The 13,192-nt window shown below is 49.6% G+C and overlaps 1 long non-coding RNA gene across 2 annotated transcripts in view; it reads left to right on the top strand.

Annotated features, from left to right (window-relative positions):
* The window catches only part of LOC143401562 (uncharacterized), a 51,375-nt gene extending 43,866 nt beyond the window's left edge, over window positions 1–7,509 (top strand). Inside the window, exon 3 of one of the 2 annotated variants that reach the window (XR_013091680.1) lies at window positions 2,877–7,509. This is a non-coding gene — a long non-coding RNA (uncharacterized LOC143401562). Of the gene's footprint in view, window positions 1–831 lie in introns of both variants that reach the window. The other variant, XR_013091679.1, reaches the window with a different exon arrangement.
* Window positions 7,510–13,192: the final 5,683 nt, after the last annotated feature.

Below are 13,192 nucleotides of genomic sequence, written 5' to 3'. Positions count from 1 at the left end.
AAATGTTCTATGCTCATATTTGTCCCCAGGCGTCAGGGAGACCCAGGAAATGAGAACGAATCTTCTCGACACCCAGGACAGGTGGGGTGGTGGGAGGGGGAATAATTGGTGGGGGAGACCTGAGAGGTGCACCCTTGGGAAGATCAGCAAGCAAAGCAAATTCAGGAAACATGAAGAGTAATTAAGTTAGAAAACATCTCCCAAGGCTGATTCATAGTGGGATAGGGAGGGGGCGCATGGGCGGAATAGGCAAACTCTAGATAGGGCAGAGGGGTGGGAGGGGAAGGGAGGGGGCAGGGGGTAATTAATGATGGTGGAATGTGATGATCATTGCTATCCAAAGTACATGTATGAAAGACACAAATTGGTGTGGATATACTATGCATACAATCAAAGGAAAAAAAAAATTCCTTCTTTTCGTTCTTTCTTTCTTTTTTTTTTTTTTTTTTTGTACCAAGGATTGAACCCAGGGTTGCTCAAACACTGAGAAATATCTCCAGCCTCTTTTCATATTTTTAAGTTTAGAGACAGGGTCTTGCTGAGTGGTTAGCGCCTTGCTTTAGCTGAGGCTGGCTTTGAACTCGTGATCCTTCTGCCTCAGCCTCCCAAGTCGCTGGGATCACAGATGTGCATCACCGTGACCAGCTTTCCTTCTATCTTTTAATCTCAATTTACTTCTCCCGGTGATCTTATGATCGATTTTACTTTAAACGTGAAAGTTTAAGATTCCAAGAAATTAAATAGCTCACCCAAGTTTATACAATTAAATGAACAAAGAAGGTTTTCGTTGAGCTTCTCTTAATTCCCAAATTTGCATTCTTTCCAAAATAGTACTCTACCTCTCCTCCAGAAAGCAGAGCAGAAAATGTCTGCAGAAACCCAGTTACGGTTCCAAGCCGTCCTGTGCAGTGAGACTGTGCTTCGAGTTACCTTTATGTATATGCAGCCTGTGCCCAACACTGCCATAAAATTTGACCTCTGCATAGCTGGTTATCTGTTCCTAGAATTTTGTGGAGCTCTACAGGGGAGGTGAGAAGGAAAGGCCATGATCAGGATGGCATGTCCCTTGGAACAGAAATTAATTTGCCATTGAAGGATGTCACTGGGAGTGCCAGACAGTAAGGTGGTTTGGTGGTGGTATTTTTATTTCCTTTGTGTTTCTGGTACATGTAGCAGCGTGGTTCAGGCTGGGGCTAACCAGGACCAACTGGGCCCCGATTTGCAGGACCCAGAGCAAAATGGAAAGGTGGGACCCTGTGTTAAGTCAGTTTTCTGTCATTGTAACAAATACCCCAGAAAATTGACTTATAAAGAAAAAAGGTTGATTTTGGTTCAGTTTTGGAGGTTCCGGCTCATGCTCAGTTGGTCTCATTGCTTTTGGTCTTGTGGAAACAGCATGTTATGGTGTTAACACAGGTCAGAACAAAACTGCTTACGTCGTGGACAAGAGGCAAGAGAGAATGCGGGGGGCGGGGGGGGCTGGGATTCTATAGCCCTCCTCCCAGGGGCACAGCCCAATTGACCTAAGACCTCCAACTAAGCCTCACCTCTCAAAGGTTCCTAATAGTGCCATGCTGGTGACCAAGAAGTTTGGCACGTGGACATTTAAGATCCAAACTACATAGGCTGGACATGTGGCTCAGCGTATAGCATTTGCCTGGCTCCTGTGAAGTCCTGGGTTTGATCCCCACCACTGCAAAAGAAAAACAAAACAAGAGGTCCGAACTAGAGCAGGCTCTTTGTGAAAAGACCATTAAGGGTTTCAACATGGTCAAATCAGGGCATTAAACCAGGTACAGAGAACTCTGAAATCTGGCCCTGGCATCAGCTCTTATTAATTTGGTCCAACCCAAGATATTCAGTGAAGACTTGTCCCTTGTTTGATCATGAACACAGAACCACCTGGCAGGGTAGAGGTGGGGTTCTGTCAAAAGGCACATCGACAACAGCAGCTGTCATAAACGCACTCGGTTTTTTTTTTTTCATGAAGTATTTAATTCAAGAGGCATTTATTGACCTCTTACTGTATTCTAGGCATGTTCTGGGGGTTAGGGACTCTAGTCTGATACACAATCTGTATGTTTTGCTGCTCCTAAGCAGTAGCCATGGTCCTGGAGAGGAGAGGCTTAGAGAGTGGATGTGGAAATAAAAGACCACTTCACCTCTTTACCCAGAAGTCTATTCATCCAGGAGATGCTCAATGTCCCCCCCCCCCCCCCCGATGCTGTCCCTGAGGATGCACTGGGTTCTTTGATGGTATCCAACAGAAGCTGATTGAGAGGTATTAATTTCTAGGGAGCTCATAGAATGGAAGGGACTGAGGAAAACTCAGGCTTGGAGAGATACAAACTCAGGCAGGTTTTTTAATTTAATTTAATTTTTTTTGGTATTGGGCATTGAACTCAGCATCACTTGACCACTGAGCCACATCCCCAGCCGTATTTTGTATTTCATTTAGAGACAGGGTCTCACTGAGTTGCTTAGCGCCTGTCCATCACTGAGGCTGGCTTTGAACTTGCAATCCTCCTGCCTCAGCCTCCTGAGCCACTGGGATTACAGATGTTCAACACTGCGCCTGGCTTCACGCAGGCTCTTGTGGGAGTCAATCAATTTTGCCTTAAAAAAAAAAAACTTTTTTGTGGGATTGGGCAAGGTTCCATTTTATTTGTTTTCTTTATTTGATCCCTAATTCCTATGTCCCTCATCTCTGTAGACAACCAAATGAGCTTGATTTTTGTCCTTGATTTATATATGTATAAGTGGATATAAAACTCACAGGGTCTTCTGTATATGAGGATGTTTCAAATTGCATAATTGTTTTATACTATAGATATTGTTCTGATTCTAACTTGTTGCTGATGACACTGTTTCTGCAGTTGGGCCATCTGATGCTGTGTGTACCAGGTTCGGAGCTGCCATATTGAATTGCCCCAGCCACAGAGAATCACCCTCCCTATTTTTTTGACCTGCTTTCTGGAGATGGCCACCTGATTCTGCCTTCATTCTTGATACACAGAGTCCCTGGGATAAAAAGTCTCATGTGTGTCTCCTTTTGATCTGGGTGAGAATTTTCCTGGGAAAGAAATCTTGCCAGGCATCAGAATCACTTTGGATTGGGCTCAGGGGCACACACCTATAATCCCAGCTACTTGGGAGGCGAAGCAGGAGGACTGTAAATCGGAGGCCAGCCTCAGCAATTTAGCAAGATACTATCTCAAAATAAAATAAAAAGGGCTGGCTATGTAGCTCAGTGGTAGAGTGCTCGCCTAGCAGGCATGAGGCCCTGAGTTCTATGCGCAGTTCTAGGGGAGGGAGAACACCTTTGGGAGGAGGGGTGGGGAGTAGTGAGGAGTTATTAAGCATGCAGACTCTTGGGCCCTTTGGAGTTTCCAATCTGGTAGATCAGAGGCAGGTCCTGCCATCAGTGGGTTTAATGAGGTGATTTTTATGATCAAGCATATTTGGGGAAAAATGATCTACATTAGATACACTGAAATCAAATTGCTGGGCTAAGGTGTAGCGGCCTTCATTTCACTAGAACCCTGCATTGTTCTCTGGAAGGACTGGTCCATTGGGCTCTTCTGTTCTCCTGTAGCATTGGGGATGGAGCCCAGGGCCTCACGCGTGCTAGGTAAGTGCTTTACCACTGAGCTTCCCCCCAGCCCATTGGGCTCCTTACTCCATTACGAATGCCTTGTTTTTAACGCCCATGGTCTCTAATTAGTTCTCATTTATCACCATTAGCTTTACCTTGCTAAATTCTCCCTTCTGTCCTTGAGAGAATGTAGCAAGCTTATTTCTCAATTTTTTCTCTCCTCCGTTCCTTGTAGTGAATCGTCTAAGCATCCACGACTCCGTCTATTTTCCTCTGTTGCTCTCTTCCCCTCTGAGCTCAGATTCTCCTAGAACATCGGGTCCCTCGACCAACACTGTGCACCTCCGCAGGGGGCCTTCACTCATACCCTAGACAACCTCTCTCCCAGAGCCAAGGAAGAGGAAAAGCCAGAGGAATGAGGGTGGGGCTAGAAGGAGCGGTGGGGGCGCTCCGCGGCGCCAGGGGGACCCACGGGCCAGGCTGCACCTGATGAAAACTGAGCTCAGCTTCCTGGATCCTCTTGCTTGGTGTGTGTGTGTGTGTGGGGGGGGGGGGGTCTGTTTTCTGTGTCTCCCACCTAATGCTTGAGATGGGCTGGGGTCTGGAAGCCGAACTTGCAAGGAATGGAGGGTCTATCTGTCCCCTCTGTACTTTCTGATGTCATTTCTGGAACTCTGGGAGGGTTTAGTGAAGGCAGGAGCAGGATAGAAGGAGGCATTTCTTTTTCCCTTTCTCCCTCTCTGCCCCACCCCACCACCCGCTTCCTCCTCTTGTATAAATGTATGGGGTCCAGTGTGCTGTTTTGGTACATGTATACACTGCATAATGGTCCATTCAGGGTAATTAGCCTATGCACCGACTCAAGCATTCATCATTTTTTTAATCTTTATTTTTATTTATGTATTTATTTTTATGAGGTGCTGAGGATCGAACCCAGGGTCTCATGCATGAGAGGCAAGTGCTCTGCCACTGAGCCACAACCCCAGCCCAAGCATTCATCATTTTTTTTTTTAAATATTTATTTTCTAGTTTTCGGCGGACACAACATCTTTGTTTGTATGTGGTGCTGAGGCTCGAACCCGGGCCGCACGCACACCAGGCGAGTGCGCTACCGCTTGAGCCACATCTCCAGCCCTCATCATTTTTTCTTGGTGAGACCTTAGGCATCCTCTCTTCTCGCTGTTTTGAAATACACAGCACATTATTCTTTACTATAATCCCTTTATTTCCCCATCTCTATGTAAGTGGTCCATTTTATGCTTTGAATTTAGCCCTTGCTGCTCGGCCACTGCGACTGATTTTTAAAATGGACATGTTTCTGTCTCCTCCTCTCTCCCTGCTCTTCCCTAATCTCTTCCTCCCTAATCTCAGGGGAAACAGGATTCCCTTTCTTCCCCAACCTAGGCAGAGTTATCTGTCCTTGGGCACACACCCACCATAAGAGGAAGTCATCCAGACTTTGGGGGATGGCACCAGAAGATCTCAGAAATGACTGTCTCCCAAATTAACAAGTGAATGACGGCGCCAACAGAGAGCAGGTGGAATGCAGCTTTTGAATCACCTCTTTAAAAGCCCCCTGTTCCTGCTGATGGGCAGAATCACAGCCTCTGGGACAGGAGTCCCCTGTGTTTCTCCTTTGCTAGCAAAGCAATAAATCTTCTTTTTCCTTTTTCTCAAAACCGTGACCTTGCTATTGGGTTGGCACCGGGGAACAGAACCGAACTTTCGGCAACGTGAGCATCCAGCCAATTCCTGCCCCTGGTGCTGACCGCCACCTGCCCTCCTTCTTAGGGTGCCTTTTGAGGTTCCTCCCAGGTTTCATTCCGGCTCCTCTGCTCTTTCCAAGCTCCCTGAGGCTGAGCTTCCAGGGAGGAAGACAGCAGCCACATCGCCCTGCCCTCTTCTGGCTGCCGTGGTCTCCTCAGTTTAGGCTGATGTTGGATGTTCTTAGGAGAGAGGGTCTCCTTGGCTGGGCCTGTGCCACACGGACACCTCTTAGTCACAGCAAGACATATGTGGACTGTCGCAGGCAAGACCAATGCAGTGGTTGGGGCAGGGAGGTGACTTAACAGTAGTTTTATCAGCATCGCAGAAAAGTTCCTCCTCTGGTTCCAAAGTACCTGTTCCAGGAAAACGCAAGAGCTTCAGGCTTTGGGGCTTCCTGGGACTGATTTCTCCAACCCTTATCCCTTAACAATGGGCTGAGGCTGGGGCTCAGTGGCCGAGCACTTGCCTAACACGGATGAGGCCCTGGGTTTGATCCTCAGCAGCACATAAAAATAAATAAATAAAATAAAGGTATTGTGTCCAACTACAACTAAAAAATAAACAAATAAAAATGGCAGCCACAGGTAGCCCTCCCCATCACTAGCTGGAGACTGGGCGTGGAGTGCACAATGTAAGTTGGACAGAAATAGAGTAATGATCAAATCATCGTTGGGAGAGACATGGAGAGACGAGATAGAGAAGAGAGACAGAAGAAAGAGGGAGAAAAGAGAGACCTCCCCCAGAGACAGAGGTCTGAGTGGACATCGCCCGGCGTGGACTAAGGCCTGCGCACGGTGGGAGCCAGGAGCTTATTCGGCTGTGCAGCCTGGGAGCTGAGGGCTCAAGCAGTCTGTGGAGAGCACCTAGGCAGGTGTCACTCACATGGGTGAGTGACAGAAGCATGCTACAGACTTCCTGTTTCTGGTTCCACTCTTTCCCGAGGCCTGGCTCCACTCCCAGGCAGACAGGACACCCTTCTTGTTTTTAAAAAGGGCCTCCTTTCTGCTCTAGCTAGGGAGAAACCATTTCTCTGACTTGCAGCCAGAAGAACCATCAACGACTCTTTTCCTCCATGTGTCATTCAATTAAAAAACAAATTGTGATTTTAAGGCTGTTGCCATCTCAGTTCACAATGGAGACCTTTTACTTCATATTTGTTCATCTCCTTTCCTAGCCTTAGGTTAGAGGCACTGGCCACTGGCCACCACCAGACACGGTGACAGTGCCCATTGAAACTGACCCAGGGTAAGTTTGTGCTTGCTTTTGTGTCCCTCGCTACAGAACCAGGGTCTGTAAGATTGGCCGGGCACTTGCTTAGCCTGGGCCTCTAGGGCTCAGGTACAGAAAATGCCTGCTGTCCGGCTGCTGTCGCGGAAGGCGCGTGTCCCACCATGCCAATGGCAGATTGCCCGCGTGTGGCACAGACGTTCAGAGGCTGAGAAGCTGGAAACCACACAGAGAAAGCCCTCGCGCTGCGGAACCCCATGATACAAGGCCACCAGCACTCAGGTCCTGGGGGATGTGCTGGGAGTGTCCGTCTCACTGGGTATCCCCAAGTTCCTCTCCTCTCCCAACATGGGGCAGTCTCTCTTCTTACCTCGAGTTCTCTCTGGGCCACAACTCTACCTCGATGCCCATATTCCTGGAATCTTTAACTCCACTGCCATCTCTTGCTTCTCTTCTGAGTTTTGGATTGTTATTTTCAACTCACCACTTTGCATATTAAATGTCCCTCAAACACAGCTGAACCCATGATCGTTGAGAGAGTCTATATGGGGAGAGATTCAGCTTGGGGACCTCTGATTAAGCAGGGTCTCTGAGCTGGAGACCCTGGATTAAAAGCTCAGCTCAGCCACATGTGAGCTGTGTAGCTTTAAAAAATTGTGTCCCTTCTGTTGCTCACTCCCATCTGTGAAATGGGTGTAACCCCTATCTCCCTGTGAGGATGAGGGACTTAATCTGTGAACATCACTGTGAATAAACTCAGTTGAGTATGCAGTAAGCAATCAATAAGTTATTCTTTCTTATTAAATTTAGTTCTCTCCTTATTTCCTTTTCCGTGAGTTCTCCTTAATCATATGGGCTAGACGTTTCTAGGTCACACTCGGCTGCTTTTTCCTTCCTTTTCGTAGTTTATCTGTTCCAAAGCTCTCTACCCAGCAGGCATTTTTTTTTTTAAATAAAATTACAAAATAAATTGAACTTGATTAATATAAAACATATGGATTAATATAATAGTCTTACTTGGTCTGGCTGTCAGATGGTCATTGGAGGTCAACAGTGACCCCATCACTCCCCTTTCCTGCCAATGACTTGTCACAGGGGGTTCATGGGCTGTAAGGATGTCACATGGTAGGGCTAAATGTTTATAAAATTGACTTCTGATTAGTAGGATTCTTACACCTTTTTATGAAATGGGAGTTGGATATAAAATATGTATTCCAAATAGAGGTATAATTATGGCAAACTCTCAGAGGAGCTGTCAAACCTGAAGATGCTGTTTCCAAAAGTTCTGACTTTTATCTGTCTGATAAATGGCTGCCAGTTAAAAGCTATGCAGAAAATACTCTTCAAAACGAAGAACAGCCTAATATGCCCCTTCAACGCAAAAGTGACATTTTAACAATGAGCCACAGAGCAAGTGATTTTCAAAACAAAATCATGTTGTGGAGGCCGTGTGTTGAAAGCAGATCTTTGGGAGGAGTATTTTTAATATGTGAAACTCTTCTGTCTTTTTTAAAGTTCAGATTTCTCTGTGTTCTCCAAACATAGCCCTGCGCCTCCGTGCCTGGTAGCGCACCCCTCTGTCTTACAGTCTGAGCCTCACCGTCTCTCTTCGCCTCATGTGGTTGGGTGCGGTGGGTAGGGCAGGCCTGGGCATTTCGGCTCCCCACGACCAGCTGAAGGGCAGGGGCATGATGGGAGGTTCCCATGGTGGGTTTCTGGAATTTTCCATCCTAAGCTGATTCTCAGAGAGCTCATGGATACCCAACTGCAGCTAACATCAGAGAAAAACTAAAATCATTAGTTATGCTATCCCATGGGAGGCAGAAAGTTCTGTGAGTTGGGGTCTTTCAGTGCAGGGTCTAAGGCAAGGTGCATATCCAGTGGATCAAAATGTAAAGGTACCTCGTTACAACACTGTCTGTCGAAGGGCAGAAATCAGTGTGAGTCAGGCCAACCCTGGGGCTTCGCCAAAGGATTTTATTTCTTGAATCATCAAAACTATTTCCCTTTGAAGGCTGCCCCTCACCCTGACCTCCGGCCCAGTTATAATCAGTGAGGCTCCAAGGCCAATTTTTTTGCAGTTCTGGGGACACAACCCAGGGCCTTGCATACACTAAGTAACATTTACCACTGAGCTGCACCGCCAGCCCAGGCCAGGGCCCTTCTGTCCACTCCTGCTGATGCAGATCCTGTCTCCTAGGCAGCTTCCAGGCCCTGCTGGATAGGGGGACACTATGCAGGATTCCTTTGCTCATCCTGAGTCTCATGGTGCCACCACATCAGCATCCTCAGCCTGTGGATGCTGGTTCACAGTGGAGGCTGAACCTTGGGGGAGCAGCCAGAGTGTCCCAGTGTCCCCTGGGGATTGTCTCTCCTCCCTTTCAGGAGCACACACTGTCTGATTCCTTGGCCTGCTGCACAGGAGTTGGTAATCGGAGCCCCGCCACCCGCCTCACCACCACCCCGTGGGGAGCCGTGGCCACTAACCCCGGGCTGTTCTGCTTTTTCTCAACTGTTAACATGCCCCGGCTCTTCTTCAATGTCAAAATGTTTTCCCATGAACGCCGAGAGGAGCAATTTCCCTGCCTTATCAGCTCTAGCAACTCGAAGCCCGGTTTCCAAGAAAGCAGCCACTTGATCCAACCTCTGTGGTGGCATTTCTGTCCCAGCGGACTGTTTTTGTAGCTGGGGCCACATGACATCATTTCCAAAGGCCAGTCTTCTCCCGCCTGCCCCGCAGCAGCCCAGTTCAGGGGTGTAGTTTGTGGCGTGGTTGCAATGCTTTGGGCCTTTTGGGGGGGTGCACTCCCTTGGTTTTTCAGATCACCCTAGTCTTCGGATCCCCTCCCTGGGTAGGGACAGTGAGGTGGAGCCCCAGGACTGCATGCTACCGCAGGATCAGCTGGGCCCAGGACCCTCCCCTTCGTAGGGGCTCTTCCCTCCCCATGAGGCACGTAGGAAAAGTTAAGTGGGGCGCTGACAAGCCGTCCTTAGGTACTTCCCGGGCCTGGATCCTCGGTGGGGAAGTGTGGGGGCTGCTTTGTTGAACAGTGTGTCTTGGGATTCAGAGAGGTCCTCTTTATAACCATATATGTCTCCCCGGGAGAACCATAAATAACGTGGCTTCTGACGGCGTTGTCTTTCCATAGTGCCCCACGAGCCCTCTGGCCCCTGCTTGCAGCTTCTCCTATTTCAATTTCCATGTCCTCTCTGTTTTGTAACTCAAGGAGCTCCTCAGGCTTAGGGACAGCTGACAACCCCCTGGTCCTGGGGGTGGCACCTGGGGAAGAGGCAGATGGGCACTGACCCGCTAGCTTGTGCTGGGGCATCCTGTCCCGGGGGGTGGCCATGAGTCATTTGCAAGGTGAGCAAAAATTCATGCTGGGGGTGGGTAGGGACCTGGCAAGGTCACAAGGAAGTCACAAGCTGAGGATGGACACCGCCGTGTGTGGGAGAATCCACAGCAGCCCACTGAATCAATCACCTCCTGACCTTCCACCTCCATCCCTGGCAGAGAAGAGCCGGCCTGCATTCGGGGGGTGTGGCATTGAATTCAAGGGGCCTTGCATTATCTTTGGGGACATGCACAACTAGCCTCTGCTCATGGGGCTGCATCAGAGAGCTCAAAGGACCTTTGAACACCCATTAAACCCAAGCCCTGTATTTTACAGATTTGGAAGCTACAGTGATTGTCTCCAGGCTTAGGGAAGCTTGAGCCCACCCTCCTTTCAGAGCCATCTATCCATACACCACGGGGCTTGGGGACGCCAGCCCTCTACCCCATGCACTGCGGCAGCTGCACCCAGAGGCACCCTCGGACGGGTCCCTCGTTCTGCCGACCCCTCCTGCAGCACTGCCCCCCCCCTTCCAATAGTGGAGGCTTTTCCTCTTGGGTGGATGAAACCCTCCACTGTGCTGGCCTAGGGGCAGGGACAGACCAAACCAGGAGAGGTGACAGGGAAGAAGGCTGGGCCATTCCCCTCCCTCCCTTTTATCACTGAGTGCCAGGGGTGAAGGAGCCAATCTCGTCCTCTGGGGAGTGGCTGGCAGGGCCCGTGTTTGCAGATGAGCGTTTACTGTGGCCAAGAAGTTGTCGAGCTCTGATCTGTCCTGTCGCCAAGCGCTGGGTGGAAATTTCTGAGAATGCCACTTGGGATGACAACATAGACGAAGCTGCTCCTGGCTTGGGGGGCATCTTCCCTCAGAGCACTGGAATGCCACGCATCTGTTTATCTCCGCGTGGTGCCTGCCCACCCAAGCTACCTACCTCTGCCTTCGCCACGGGCCCGGCATGCCACTGGCATTTAATAGATGTTAAAAAATAGTAACATCTGAGCCTCTGACCTTCACATAAAGGTTTCCAAGACCACTTGCCAGAGAGGTTTCTCCGTGAGGCCAGACTGGTCCCCAGTAGCCCCCAGCACCCAGAGCCAGGGGCCCCAGAGGGCTGCAAGCCGGGTGAGGAGTTTGTCCTGCACCTGGCCGGGACTCAGAGGTCACAGTAAAATGGACCAGGGCCAGGTGCTTTAACTGAGGTGCCTGGGATGGTTGCCACTTCTAAACCGAGGGCTGTGACTTTGGCTCCCTGGGTTTCCAGGTCCTGTTGGTGTCCTCTGCGGTCTGACGGTTGGCTGTCAGGCTTGCGGGGAGATGGGCCATTTCAGTTCCAAGCGTCCACTTGAGCTGGGGCACTCTGTCACCCTCTCTTCCTTGACTGCCACTCACAGGATCAGTGCCACCACTGGGCAGCTGAGACTTCCCTGTTGGTGGTTAAGTGGGAGAGGAACTGGGGTTTTCCACCAGTCTATATCCACGGGTTCTGTCCTCTTCCTTCTTGTGAAAAAAGAAAAAATTATTCAGACTCCTCTTTACCCACAAGCCCTGGTCAGCCGAGTCTTGGCAAAGGGTATTTTGCAGCCTCCTCTTCCCCCTCCTCCTTTTTTTTTTTCCTTCCTGTAAAAATGTGAAGATTGCTGTGGGAATGGATCTCAGCTACTCGGGAGGCTGAGGCAAGAGGATTGCAAGTTGGAGGCCAGTTTGGACAACTAAGTGACATCCTGTCTCAAAATTAAAAATCAAGGGGCTGGTGATGTGGCTCAGTGATAGAGCTCCCTTGGTCCAACCCCTAGTATTGAAAAGAAAAACAAAGACAAGCGTCTTGCAACTGTCTTGTAATTTATTTTATCTCTACACCGAACCAATTTTTGAGGCAGTTGGGAATTGGAGAGGGTAAGGAAGCAGCTGGGTCGATGACTGCAGTGGGCTGGGGCTGTGTGGATTCCTGGGGCCAGAGGCAGACACCTGTGCAGGGGTTGCTATGATACAGACGCAGGGAGAAGCTTGATGCTCTTTGTTCCTGAACAGCTCTGTGCAAACCCAATTTACAGATGAGAACATTGAAATCTGGAGAAGACACGTACCTTTCCCAAATGGTCATTGCAGCTTCTGAGCCATTGCTCCAGCAGCAACATATGTTTTCTGGGATCCCGGACACTATGGATGGCAGGATTGTTAGAGTGACCAATCATCCCCGTTGCCCCTCAGCTCAGGGCCACTGGGAAGAACGGAAATGCTTCTCCGCCTCTCCCGCTTCCTGTCCCATTATGCTCTGTTGCCTTTCATCTTCACCCAACCTGCTGTTCCCATTCTTGGGGAAGGCAGACGAAGCTCTGGACTGTTAAGAGGCTGACAGAAGGAGAATTCTTAGGACCAGGAAGGCAATGAATGTCCATTACATGGTGGCTCTTGTTGTTAGCCTAATGTGGTGTGAGGAATGGAAAAGAAAACCTGGGTGACCCTAGAATTAGAGAACCGAGGTGGGTGGAAGCTGGTATCTGAGTGAGTGCCTCCACTTGCTGAATTTAGGGAAGACATTCCCACTCGTGTCTGGCAACTTCCTGGCTTAGATTAGGTCTGGGAAGTAGGCTAGTGGATGTACCTTGCAGATGAGGAAGCCCAGCATAGGAGGGTTTGCACTTTTCCAAGCAAGAATGGTGTGCAGCAAGGTTTGAATACATTTGGGTCAGTGTGTTAGTCAGCTTCCGGTTACTGTAACAAACATCTGAGATCAATCAGCTTAAAAACAAAAAAGGTTTCCTTTGGCTCATGGTTTAAGATATTTCAGTGCATGGCTGGTTAAGCCTTTTGCTTTCGGGCTGGTGGTGAAGCAGAACATCATGGCAGTGGGAACACGTGTTGCAGGAAGCTGCTCACCTCATGGCAGCTGGGAAATGAACAGAGTCAGGAGGGTGGGGTCCCACAGTCTCCTTCAAGGACACGTGCCCAATGACCTCACTTCCTTCCACTGGACTCCACCCCCTATAGGGTCCACCTTCTCCCAGTAGCGCCGCAGGTCGGCAGCTGAGCTTTGAACACATGGGCCTTTAGGGGACACTCACTGTAGCAGTCAGACTCCAAGGCCTGGGCTGCCTCCTGGGGGACAGTGGGGTAGGGAGAAGGTGCCCATGTGAGATCCTGAAAGAGTGCAGGGCCGGGAGGCAGAGAGAAGCCCGGAGAGGGGCTCCCTGCCGGAACTGGGGGTGGGGTGGGGTTTCGTGGCTTCAGTGGACGGAGCTTTCCTAGATGCTGAGTATTTCCCTGTTT

Source organism: Callospermophilus lateralis, chromosome 6 (assembly GCF_048772815.1).
Source record: "Callospermophilus lateralis isolate mCalLat2 chromosome 6, mCalLat2.hap1, whole genome shotgun sequence".
In the NCBI taxonomy this organism is placed as follows: Eukaryota; Metazoa; Chordata; class Mammalia; order Rodentia; family Sciuridae; genus Callospermophilus; species Callospermophilus lateralis.
The sequence above is the reverse complement of the archived record's forward strand: the minus strand, read 5'-3'. Positions and strand labels throughout refer to the sequence as shown.